At 41.2% G+C, this 11,185-nt stretch overlaps 1 long non-coding RNA gene across 1 annotated transcript; it reads right to left on the bottom strand.

Moving 5' to 3' along the window:
• Window positions 1–74: 74 nt before the first annotated feature.
• Window positions 75–6,309, bottom strand: LOC131490358 (uncharacterized). Its single transcript, XR_009251067.1, has 3 exons — window positions 6,182–6,309; window positions 3,919–4,035; window positions 75–147 (listed from the first exon to the last, which is right to left on the bottom strand). It is a non-coding gene; the product is annotated as an uncharacterized LOC131490358 (long non-coding RNA).
• Window positions 6,310–11,185: the final 4,876 nt, after the last annotated feature.

Genomic DNA, 11,185 nt, shown 5'->3' with positions numbered 1-11,185 from the left:
CAGATGCTCATATCTTAATTCCCTTGAAATTGTAGTAAAGTAATGGTGCTCCTTCAGATACAGAAAATATATTTACCTCAGGAAGTGTTATGGGTACTTCCTCTGCATTTGTTCTGGGAAACTCTTGCATCAGGCCCTTGGGATGAGCTAGGAGGAAACAGAGCAACCGTCAAGACACTGGTGGGGGCAGCTCAGGAACTAGTCAGAGGTTTTATTGATTGAATATGAGGTGAGTGTGTGCATATAAGTTAATAGTAATTATGGACTGTGCTGCAGCTGGGCATTCTCTATGGGGACCAAGGATGGCACAGAAGAGGAACAAGATAGAAAAGGGCAACAGGGCTCTTGTCTTTCTAGCAGAGATGATCCTGGTGCAGGTGAGATAGTTTTTGAAAATCGTGGGAACCCTGAAGGGCCTTGTATGTCAAGATTGAGTCTCATAGCCTCTCTTGATTGTTTGAAGTTCAGCCAGGTTATCACTGTCTGACTCTTTGAAAATCTGTTCTTCTGCCAGAATCCCCATCGTGTATTTGCTAGGATTTTGTATTCATCATATCTACTTTGAAATTTGTACTTGGCGAAAAGCAACCTTGAATGTGAAGCTGTATTTCATCCTAGGAAAAGAATCCTCTGAGATTTCCTCATTAATCATTTGTCTTAAAGATTATTACATCTACAAGCCTTGAATATACTGACATCCCACCATGTGAAAGGAAACACTATCGATCCCCTAATACACTCCTCCCACTTTTCTTTTGCCTATACAAATTATGTGTGTCCAGTGAGTCAGTGGCTGTCCATCATGGCCCACGCCATCCAACAAATAAGAAGTTCCTTACTTAGGGGAGGCCTGGAATGAGCACTGAAAAATCTCTACTATTGCCATGAAGGTGGTTTGAAATAAGAGTGCTAGACATATAGCTTACCACCCAGTTTTACTTTGAGTTGCTGTTTCAGAATGGCCTATGCGTATATGATTACAGTATAGTAATTCTTTCCTTTTATGTTAAGGTTTATTTCTTTTATTTTAGAAAGTGCATGAGAGGGGTAAGAGCAGAGACAACAAGAGAGAACATGCAAGCAGGCTCTGTGCTGTCAGCATAGAGATTGACATGGGGCTCAATCTTCAGAACCATGACAACATAACCTTGGCTGAAATAAAGAGTCAGATGCTGAACTGACTGTGCCACACAAAAAGACCCAGAATTGGAGCATTTCTAATGCTTACAGAAATGTTACCAAATACACTAAGTTATCTCTCTGTTCCTTTCCTGCTATTGGCCATGTATAAGCAATGCCCCCAGCTATGAGAGATGTGGGCCTGCACTGTCCTCCATGCAGCATCACACCTTCCAGAATCTCTGGGCTACCAGAAGAATGTGGCCTTTCTACGTGCATGTGAGACCAACGACATGTCCGAATCATCTGCACCTACTTCTGTGCCCTGCTTATGTGACCATTTAGGCCACTGTGTAGGTTTGGTAAGTGGTTGAGCTTTGTAGAGTCTAGCACTTCCAGGTAGCTATACATTGCTAAAATTCCTTTCCTGTGTGACTAATGGTGCGATGGCTGAATGCCAGGGAACAGATCAGTAGTCCAGAGCAACTGGGGACTGACTCCTGCGTTCATACCTTGGCTTTCCACGTAATAGGACAAGGGCTTGGGTCATACAGCATACATGGTCACAGTACCTCACTGGACAATCTCTCTCCATACACCTTAACCATCATTTCCAGGAGGAACCCAGAATCAGGACGCAACCTTCTTTATCCCTTAGTTTTTCCCAAAGACTGATTTTCCTGAATATGTACACTTTTCCTTTGCCCCAGTGTTGACCTATAGTTGAGAAAATAAAACACGATGAAGATCACACCATCCTATACACTTTGGCACAGGTCTTTTGTTTGGTGAAGATCAGGAAATAAAAGACTGGGTACAGTGGTTGAGTCACTGCCCACCCCCGAGTTAAGGAGGACACATGTAAGGATTTTGAGCTTTTTATGGCAGATGTGTCAAGTTTATTCTTATCATCAAATGCAAAATTCTTTTTAGGAGGAACATGTCCTGCTGAGGAAGGTGTTCGCTTGCATAGAGTTTGAAGTGGGGGCTGTCATGTTTTATTGCCCTTTTGTAGCTGCTGTCACTTTGTAATACACTTTCGTTCAGCATTCCCTCAAGCAAGGAAACTGCATATCTCATGGTTAAGGTTGTCAGATTTACCTCTCTGCATTGGATTGAAGAGGTAAGAAAAGAGTAACATTTCTATCTCAGAGAAAGTGAGGTGAGATTACCTCGGAACAAAATGGGACCACTTCCTCTGCCCTGTCTCCAAGAAGGTCTTCAGTTGGCCCCTATCTGGCATCTGGGAGGACACAGAGTACCTGCCAGGACATTGCTTGTGCTGCTCATGAATGACTCAGGGAGTTTTGCTTGAGTGGACACGGAGCCATAGTGCATGAATGTGATTCTTGAATGAGAAAGGCCTGAGATGCTGGTCCAATGTACTTTGTGGATAAAGAAAGAGGAGAGGTGAGAAGGAAGGAAACGAGAAAGAGAGCTTTTGCTTTCAAGCCAAAGAGATCTACTCGGTGTGAAATCACTAGTCTCAAATAGGGAAACACTCAATGCACAATGTGTTTCAGTGACAGAGTCCCCTGACTTGTCCTGCCCACTTGAAAGGAGAGCCACTTTCCCACTAATTCACCTGCTATAGGACCATTTCAACTTCCAGGCCTGCATATATACTGCTACCGAATTTGTCTTCTATTATGTTGCATTATTAGATTTGTATTGGATGAAACATACACCAGTTTGTTCCTTCTATGACTGTGCAAGTACACACTGAATGGCATTCTTTACATGAATAACGTCATGGACTCAGGACTAATATCTCATATAGGTGTATGTTTTTCCAGATGTGTCTTCTTTCAAAAAGCGTATTATTTATTCAAGGTCCATCCATTTTGTAGCATATTGTAAAATTTGTTTTTTTATGTCTGAATAATTTTCCCTTATCTGCATGGATCGTAGTTTATTTATCCTCTCATCACTTGATGGACTTTTCGGTGGTGTCTCTAAGGCTACTGGGAATAGTGCTGTCATGAACATTTGGTTCACAATTTCTTGTCTGTTACTGTAATGGGTATACTTGCCATTCTGCATTTGTCAATCGCATAGAATCCTAAAGCACATAGAAGGTCTTTCAACATAAACTTCAGACTTGATGTCATAAGAAGTATTGATGTTCTTTCATGAATTGTGACATATGTAATACCCTCATGTAAGATGTTGTCAATGGGGGAAAGTGGAGGGGTGGTATATTGGAACTTGCTGAATCATTTGTTCAAAATTTATGTTAGGTGAGCCTGTTGTCAATCATGACTACTATTTTCAAAAAAATCTGGAAACACTGTTTCAGAGGAGATCAATATTGATCTCTGTTCATAAGGTAGCTAATGCGCATACAGTCAGGTCCTAGACACTTGTGTACCATTCAACACAGATCCTGCTTTGAAATAGAAATGCTTCTTAATTTCTATAGTAATTATACTATGATTGACTTAAGAAATTTAAATTTGTACCCATGGAATCACAGAAAAACCTGCCTCAACATTTTATACTGTTCTGGTAGTATAGAACAATGAATGAAAAAATTATTCTTCTCGGGGCGCCTGGGTGGCGCAGTCGGTTAAGCGTCCGACTTCAGCCAGGTCACGATCTCGCGGTCCGTGAGTTCGAGCCCCGCGTCAGGCTCTGGGCTGATGGCTCGGAGCCTGGAGCCTGTTTCCGATTCTGTGTCTCCCTCTCTCTCTGCCCCTCCCCCGTTCATGCTATGTCTCTCTCTGTCCCAAAAATAAATAAAAAACGTTGAAAAAAAAATTATTCTTAATCAACTTAATGAGTAAATTTCCACGGTACCTTCCTCTGGTACAGGAAGAGGGTGCACCCTGATGTGTGAGCAGAAGCAGTCTCTTTTCTTTATGGATATTGTCGTCTTGAGAGGCACATCTTCTGCTTCATTGCTACAGCAATTTCCTGGGAAATGCAGAGAAATTGAGAGTAAGGTTGGCATCTTGCTTGCGGAAGACCATAGAACAATTCGTCATACTTTATTCATATTCAAACTCCCATTCTTCCTACTCACCAGCTGCCCAACAAATTTCATGCATCAAAAATGGACTTAGAAAGATGTTGAGCTTTGGTTTGCACTGAAAATGGCCCACAGTCAGGATTGGTGGCCCAATCCTGTTATTTAGCAGAGACATTAATATAAATGCAGTAAAGCACAGTCACCACACGTGATGGCCAGGGTAGACATCACAATGAGTATCTACACATACCTGAGAGAGGTAGGAGAGGGCTCCATTCCTCCATTTCCTGTTCTCACATGTGAACGTGTTAATATGTTGTGCTCATTTGTGTGCTAGGATGGGGTTAAAAGTGATGTACTAAAAGTGAAACCTTGAGAACAATAAATGTTGGGTGCTTCACAATTGCTCTGTAAGTGTTATGTTACTGCATGTCTGCAGAAGGAGCTAGACACATGATAACACTTGACTTGAGAGAGACTTGGAGGGCAGCACCATGTCAGAGGGTGGAAGCTCACTCTCTTGCCTTCCCATGGGAATTATTCTCTACAACTCAGAGAGTACATGTATTATCTACTCCTGTCAACCCCATGTCAGCACTGTTGGGAGGGCAAGTACAGGCTATCACTCATATCTTACAATGGTGGACACAGTAACTTAGGAACAGGAAGTGACCTGAATGGAGTGTCCGCCATGATGTGTGATGAATCCTGGACAGCAAGGTACGTAGATCTCTGGGTCACAGATCCCTGGCCACCTGAGACCTGCCCAGGGTCTGTGAGGAAGTGCTCTGGAACTTTCAATCAAGAACTGTCCTCACTTTCAGACATCTTCCTGTCCCAAGGTTTCTTTGGGAGACAGTGGGTTCTGGGCAGGAGGGGTCTGTGCTAGGAGAATAATCTGAATCTTAACCCAGCCTGCTGTCTCTCTGATTCAGTTCCTGACAGAAAATACGGTGCAGTTTTCCCAAATCAAGCCCCAATGGAAGACGAGGGAAGTGCACCTTTGGCCATCCTCCCCTATCTTTTCAGAAAGCTTACTCACCTAGGGCATTCCCAGCAGCCATTTGACCACTCACATGGACCAGTGGTCTGCTTGGCTCCAAAGCTGATTCAAAATTTGGACATTCCAGACCAAATGCCACACTAGGACTCAGACAAGAATTTACTTCCCTTCAACTGGCCAACTCTGGATGAGAAGTTCATGGGAATGAACAGGAAAGTTACCATCTGTTCTGGGGCTTGAGGATTGAATTAATTAAGCCTACAATGCTTAGAGTGTTACTATTGATCTGAGGAAAATCCTCAGGGGCCTGGAATAAGGTCTGGCCTAGAGCAAGCTTGGATGCAGTGGCTGCAGCAAACACCTCCTCGCTCCTTCCTTCCTCTCCACATCTAGTCTTTATTCTTAGGTCTCTTTATCCTATCTGGGCACTGTAGGTACATAAGGTAGACTCCTGTCTCTTCTAAGAGGATCTCCTTTTTGTGTACAGCCTGGAGACCCCACCCCAGGTCTCCCTTTGATTGTTATCAGACAGTCCACTACTTAGTTGCCAAATATTCATTCCACAGACCTGATGGCATGTTCCCTTCTCTGTTGCACTCCGGCATCACCCAGACAGCTCATGGTCCCTTCCATATCAACCCATGACAATACCCAAGAAATCCCAGCTTCTTTCCTTCTAAAAATGTCACGATTTAGACTACTCATATTTACATTCATATTTTAACATCTGTGTTGAGAAGAGTTGAGCTCCACTTCCCTTCCCTGTCATGTCTGTTGCTGGGGTGGAATCAAGATTCTCCTGACCCAGTGAGAGCAGTGTCAGTGTGTTCGCTCTGTGTTTACTCAGTAAGACTGTGTACATACTGGGCATTAAGAAACAGCACAGTTTTCAGTATTAAGGAAGATCTTTATGAAATCCAGCTCCGTGGAAAAATCAAAAGTAGAACTTAAGTATTATAGCAAAACAAGATACTACCTTCATAGAAATCAGTTGACAAATTGGGGGTGGAGATGAACACCAATAGAAAAGTTGAGTGAAAAATAGCCTACTTGAAAGAACAGAATTCAGTAAATGAATACGAACATACCTAAAGAATGGCAATTCACATTTCCTATCATGGGGAACTTTTCACCAGTGACCAAACTGCAACAGCTCAGCTCACACAGTGACAGTTGGGAAGGAAGTACAGGTGCATCATCACATCTCCATGGCGATGGGTCATCAGAGAACTTCCAGAGTGAAGGCACCTCTACATTCTGTGGTTCCAGCTTGCTCCTGTCTGGCCTAGTGTGTGTCCTCATGGGCAAGTGGGCCATTTAAGATGGTGTGTTTTCTTTCAAACCCTGATTCCTATCCCACACCATATTTTTCTCTGTTTGTGAAAACAGGGATAACAGAAAAAAAAATGTTTTGCCTTCTTATGGAGTTAACAGTGAAAGTTTCAGTTTGGAGAGGAATTAACGGAACATGTTTAGAATAAAAAGATTCCTTTCTTGAGTAGAAATCCCAGCCCATCCCATTTCTGCTATTCCTCATTAATGTGACACATTTAGATAAAACAATTTGAATTTGTTCTAGAGAAAAAGTGAGCATCAATAGGAATTCAATTTTAAAAAGTCATATTACTCTCTTGGAACATAAGTATCAAGTTATATCTTATCATCATCCTATATTACATACATTTACAGTGTATGCAACAATATCTGTACACTTAGTTAATTCTTCTGAACTCCTTGAATATTGTCACTAATGTGATACATATTCACTGAGAAATTAATAAAGTATCAAAATATTCTCATGCAAGTATTCAGTAAAAATATAATCAAGCCTATTTTTTTCTTAATCTTTTTCTTAAGGTGGTTATTTATTTCTTTGTTTATTTCTGTGTGTATTTACTTATTAACTTATCTGAAGATCTTGATATGGGGAGAGGGTATGAGGTAGAGAGAGATAGAGGGAGAAACCAAAGCATGCTCCATGCTAGCACAGAGGTCAACATGAGGCATAGTCCCAGAGCCCTAGCATTATGACCTGAGTGAAATCAAGATTCAGACCTTCAACATGTGGAGCCACCCAGCTGCCATTTGCTAAATGAATAATGGCAGATAACAAAACTATAGAATTAAATATGTGTTCTGACTCTTCATTCATCCTATAATTACCATGATCCTCACCATATGGTCATGAAAGTCAACCATAGGAATGGAGGTGAGCAGCTACACAAAACATGGAACAAGTGAATTTTATCACATAAATGGAGAGTCTGCCATATTTAAAATGCAGTAGGTACCCTTCAAGGAATAAAATGCTATGCGACAAAACTCTCCCAGTGTGGATTCATCCAAGTACCTAGAAGGAACCAACCTAATGGGTCATGAATGAGGTAGAAAACTAGCATAATACTCATGGTGCTTTATTTTCACCAAGGATTATCCCACTGAGGGTCAACTGGTTGGGAAAGAACTGTTAATATTACCTTGCTCTGAATAAAGAATGTTTTCAATTGGGAGAAAGCTTCTCTGTATCTAATAACTGGAGTAATAATGAAGTAATAAATGAAGAGTAAGTCAGTATATCTAGGTAAAACCCTCTGAAAATGCTTCTTGTGGTGTCACTGGTACATGGTTCAGTAAGGAAACAAGCTTGCTGGCACTGATCTGGAATCCTCTGGATGTGACTCCTTCTCATGTTTGTTCCTGGAAATGCATTTGGCTGGAGGACCTCAATGAGACCTCCCATTGGCCTAGGCTTTTCCAGCTCATGTAGGCTTCTTAAAGGCTGAGGGCTCCACAGGGTGGTGAAACCAGTGACCCAGCAGGGGCTCATGGAATTTTTCCAGCATAAACGTGAAAGTTACACAGCATTATTTTTAAGGTGCCTGTCCATGTCATGTAAGCACTAGTGTCCCCTCTGATCCCAGGGAAGGGAATAACCCCACCTTTCACTAGAAAGCATGCCAAAACAATTGAAAGCTGGTTTGTTACCTTGCCACATGGATAGACAAGGCTTACAGCTTACTAGCTGTAATACCATGCCAAAGTCTGCAGTGTAGGACATGTTGCCCTTTGGCACAGGGCCCAAGTGGAAGAACAGGTTGGGTTGAACTCTTGCCTACACCCTCATGAGCTGTTTTGGAAGGAAACACATTTAGAAATACTTCTGGAATGGTTATAAGACAATAAAACATAATGTGTATAAAGAATTGTTCAATCAGGGACTCATGTCCTCCACTGGCACATCAGGACCTGATCTCTCAGAGCCCCTCCTCATGGTTATATGCAATGTGCAGTCTCCACATATCAATTATGATGCAATGAAGCTAAAAATGAAATCACTACAATAAAAGCCAACATCAATCCTCTAGCTCTCTACTTATCACCCTCATGGCAAATTTCTGCCTTGAACTATAAGTTCTGAGACGATAGTTTTCAAAGTGTCTTTCCATTCTTTCCATGAAATCCTTTATTTTAACATCATATTTTATTTTATTTATTTTAATTTATTATTTAAGTTTTGAGAGGGGGAGGGGCAGAGGATCCAAAGCAGCCTCTGTGCTGACTGCAGAGAGACTGAGGTGGAGCTCGAACCCAGGTACTGTGAGATCATGTCCTGAGCCAAGTGAGAAACTTAACCAACTGAGACCCCTGGCACCTCTGCAAATCTTATTTTATACTTTAGGAAAAGTGTAATACTCTCTGAATAAAATATTTTCACATTTCATTTGGTTTCTTTAGACATTCTAATATGATTTGCAATATTAGTGAATCAGTGAACCTCAAATAGCAGACAAAATAGTTTTTCATTCCTATGCTAAAGTCTTTTGAGCCACACTAGGCCTCATTCTCTACCTTGGGCCTTCATGATGGAAGTACTTTCCACATTAATATAGGTGTTATATAACTTTAAGCATTCTATGATATGAAATAACAAATCCACAGTATATCATGGAATATAAACATTTGAAACAAAGTTTTTGTCCTTCCAATCCTTTCCAATATAAGAACCATTTTTTTGGGTTTGTATTCAGGCTTTCTCTGCCATTCACAAATGAATACATATTTGTCCATAATTATGTGAATTTTCTACCAATGAGATTAACTCATATATCCTGTTGTGCAAGTTGTCATTTACAGGAAACCATTAAGAGTATGTTTGTAAATTCGTAACAGTGACCTCACTCACGTGAAAATATGCTCAGTATTGCAATGCACACCTTAGAAGCAACTCATTGTGAACCAGGTTTTTTTTTTATTTCCAATTTTGCTATGTGAGAATCCTCTATACATTTGTTGACATATAATGAAGAAATTTCTTTGGATGAGGCTTCTAGAAGTGGGAATATGTAGTATCAGTTTGGAACGAATCTAGATGTAGAAGTATCCTGCATGAAGACATAATAGGTGATGATGGTCAAGGACACAAGAGGACATACCAGATGGATGGCGAATGTAAGTCCGTGAAATCCCATGCTGAGAACAGGAGGCAGAGAGTTGTCTGGAGAACAGGGCAGGCTTGAAAGCAAACAGGGATCATGAGAGAGTTTGGAAGAAATGCTACACAGGAAAATCAGGAGGAGGGAATGAATGAAAACATGACAAGGAGAGAGAGTATTCAGGAATGGTAAACAGCTCAGTCCCTGGTGGGTGGAAGGGAGGACAAATAATTATGATGCATAGAATCTATTTGGGGAGGCAAGGTGGGTGCTGTCACATGGTTTGAAACTGATTATGTAGTTAATTCCCTGCCTTATTTTCAAAAATTGTGGAGCATATAAAGCACTATGTGGGGATATCATAGTTTGGGTCACTTCTTGGCAATAGAAGGGGAGGGCCGTCCATGAACATGGGTAGCAAACAACACATAGGGTGTAGGGAGCATCAAATGGAAAGAGAAAGCATGGTAGAGAAAGCATGGAGTTGGAAAAAGTGGGACTTCAGGTCAGGGAAGTAGGGTGTGGAAGAGAAGCAACGCTGAGAGGGTGAGGGAGCCCACTGTCTTCTGTTATTTTAAGAGTTTAACTGTCACCAAGCCAGTTTATTTCTGAGTTGCTTGAAAGTCAAAAGGAAGGAAGTAGGGTGTAGAGGTACTATCACCTTCTGTCCAAAATGAGGGTGTGATGAGTATTCATGAACAGAAGAGAAACTACATTTGCTCTCTCTCTTACCCTGCAGGTTTCCACATTACCTGATACCCCCAGTTCCTCCTCACTTATTTAACATGATTGGTCGCCATTGTTATCATACTCCATCCCTTATACAGCCCCCAGTGTTAGTGCAGCTCCCCTCAGTAACTGCCCTGCCTCAGCAAATCCCCCATGCTGTTTCCTGTGCATGTGAATCCCCACCTGCCTGTGGCTTTAGGTGCCCATGGACCTGGGGACTAGTCGTGTTGTGAATTTAGGAGACTCTCTTTAGGGTGTCCCTACTTCAGACCCTCCCTGATCCTTCATTTCTTGGACACTGTCTGTAATCCATAGTTATGTCTTATCCTGTTTATAGTACATACTCACTCTTTACTCAGTGTCCTTCAAGTTAAAAAATATCTTTTATACTTACACAAAGTAAAATACAAGTTATAAGGTAGGCTACATCAGATTTCCTACTGCCTTTTACATGTTTTCACTATTTTTTTATACAAGAAAAAGTTCACCACTTTTTAAAAATTTGCATTCATATTCTTCAGTGAGTTTGCATTTTTTTTTAACAGAGACTGCACATGTCTGAAGAGGTTTACTCAGCAGTTTTACTTTTGTGCTGATATTAGAATCGTTTACGTTATTGGGCACCTGGGTGTCTCAGGCATTTGAACATCTCACTTCACTCAGGTGATGATCTCAGAGTTCCTGAGTTTGGGATCATGATCAGTTATCTGTACTGACAGTGGGGAGTCTCAAGGCTGCTTCATTCTGTGCCTCCTTCTCTCTCTGCCCTTCCCCAACTCTCTGTTGCTCTCTCCCTCACAAATAAACATTTAAACAATTACAAAAAGAATAACTTTCATTATTTTGAAATTATGAACATGTATTCTTATTTAATTCATATTAAGAAAATGAAGAGAAGTGTTATTTTATAAACTTTTGATTGTTTTTCTG

The sequence above is a fragment of the Neofelis nebulosa genome, chromosome 1 (assembly GCF_028018385.1).
Source record: "Neofelis nebulosa isolate mNeoNeb1 chromosome 1, mNeoNeb1.pri, whole genome shotgun sequence".
NCBI lineage: Eukaryota > Metazoa > Chordata > Mammalia > Carnivora > Felidae > Neofelis > Neofelis nebulosa.
Note: the sequence above shows the minus strand (reverse complement) of the source record. Positions and strands in the feature narration are given on the sequence as shown.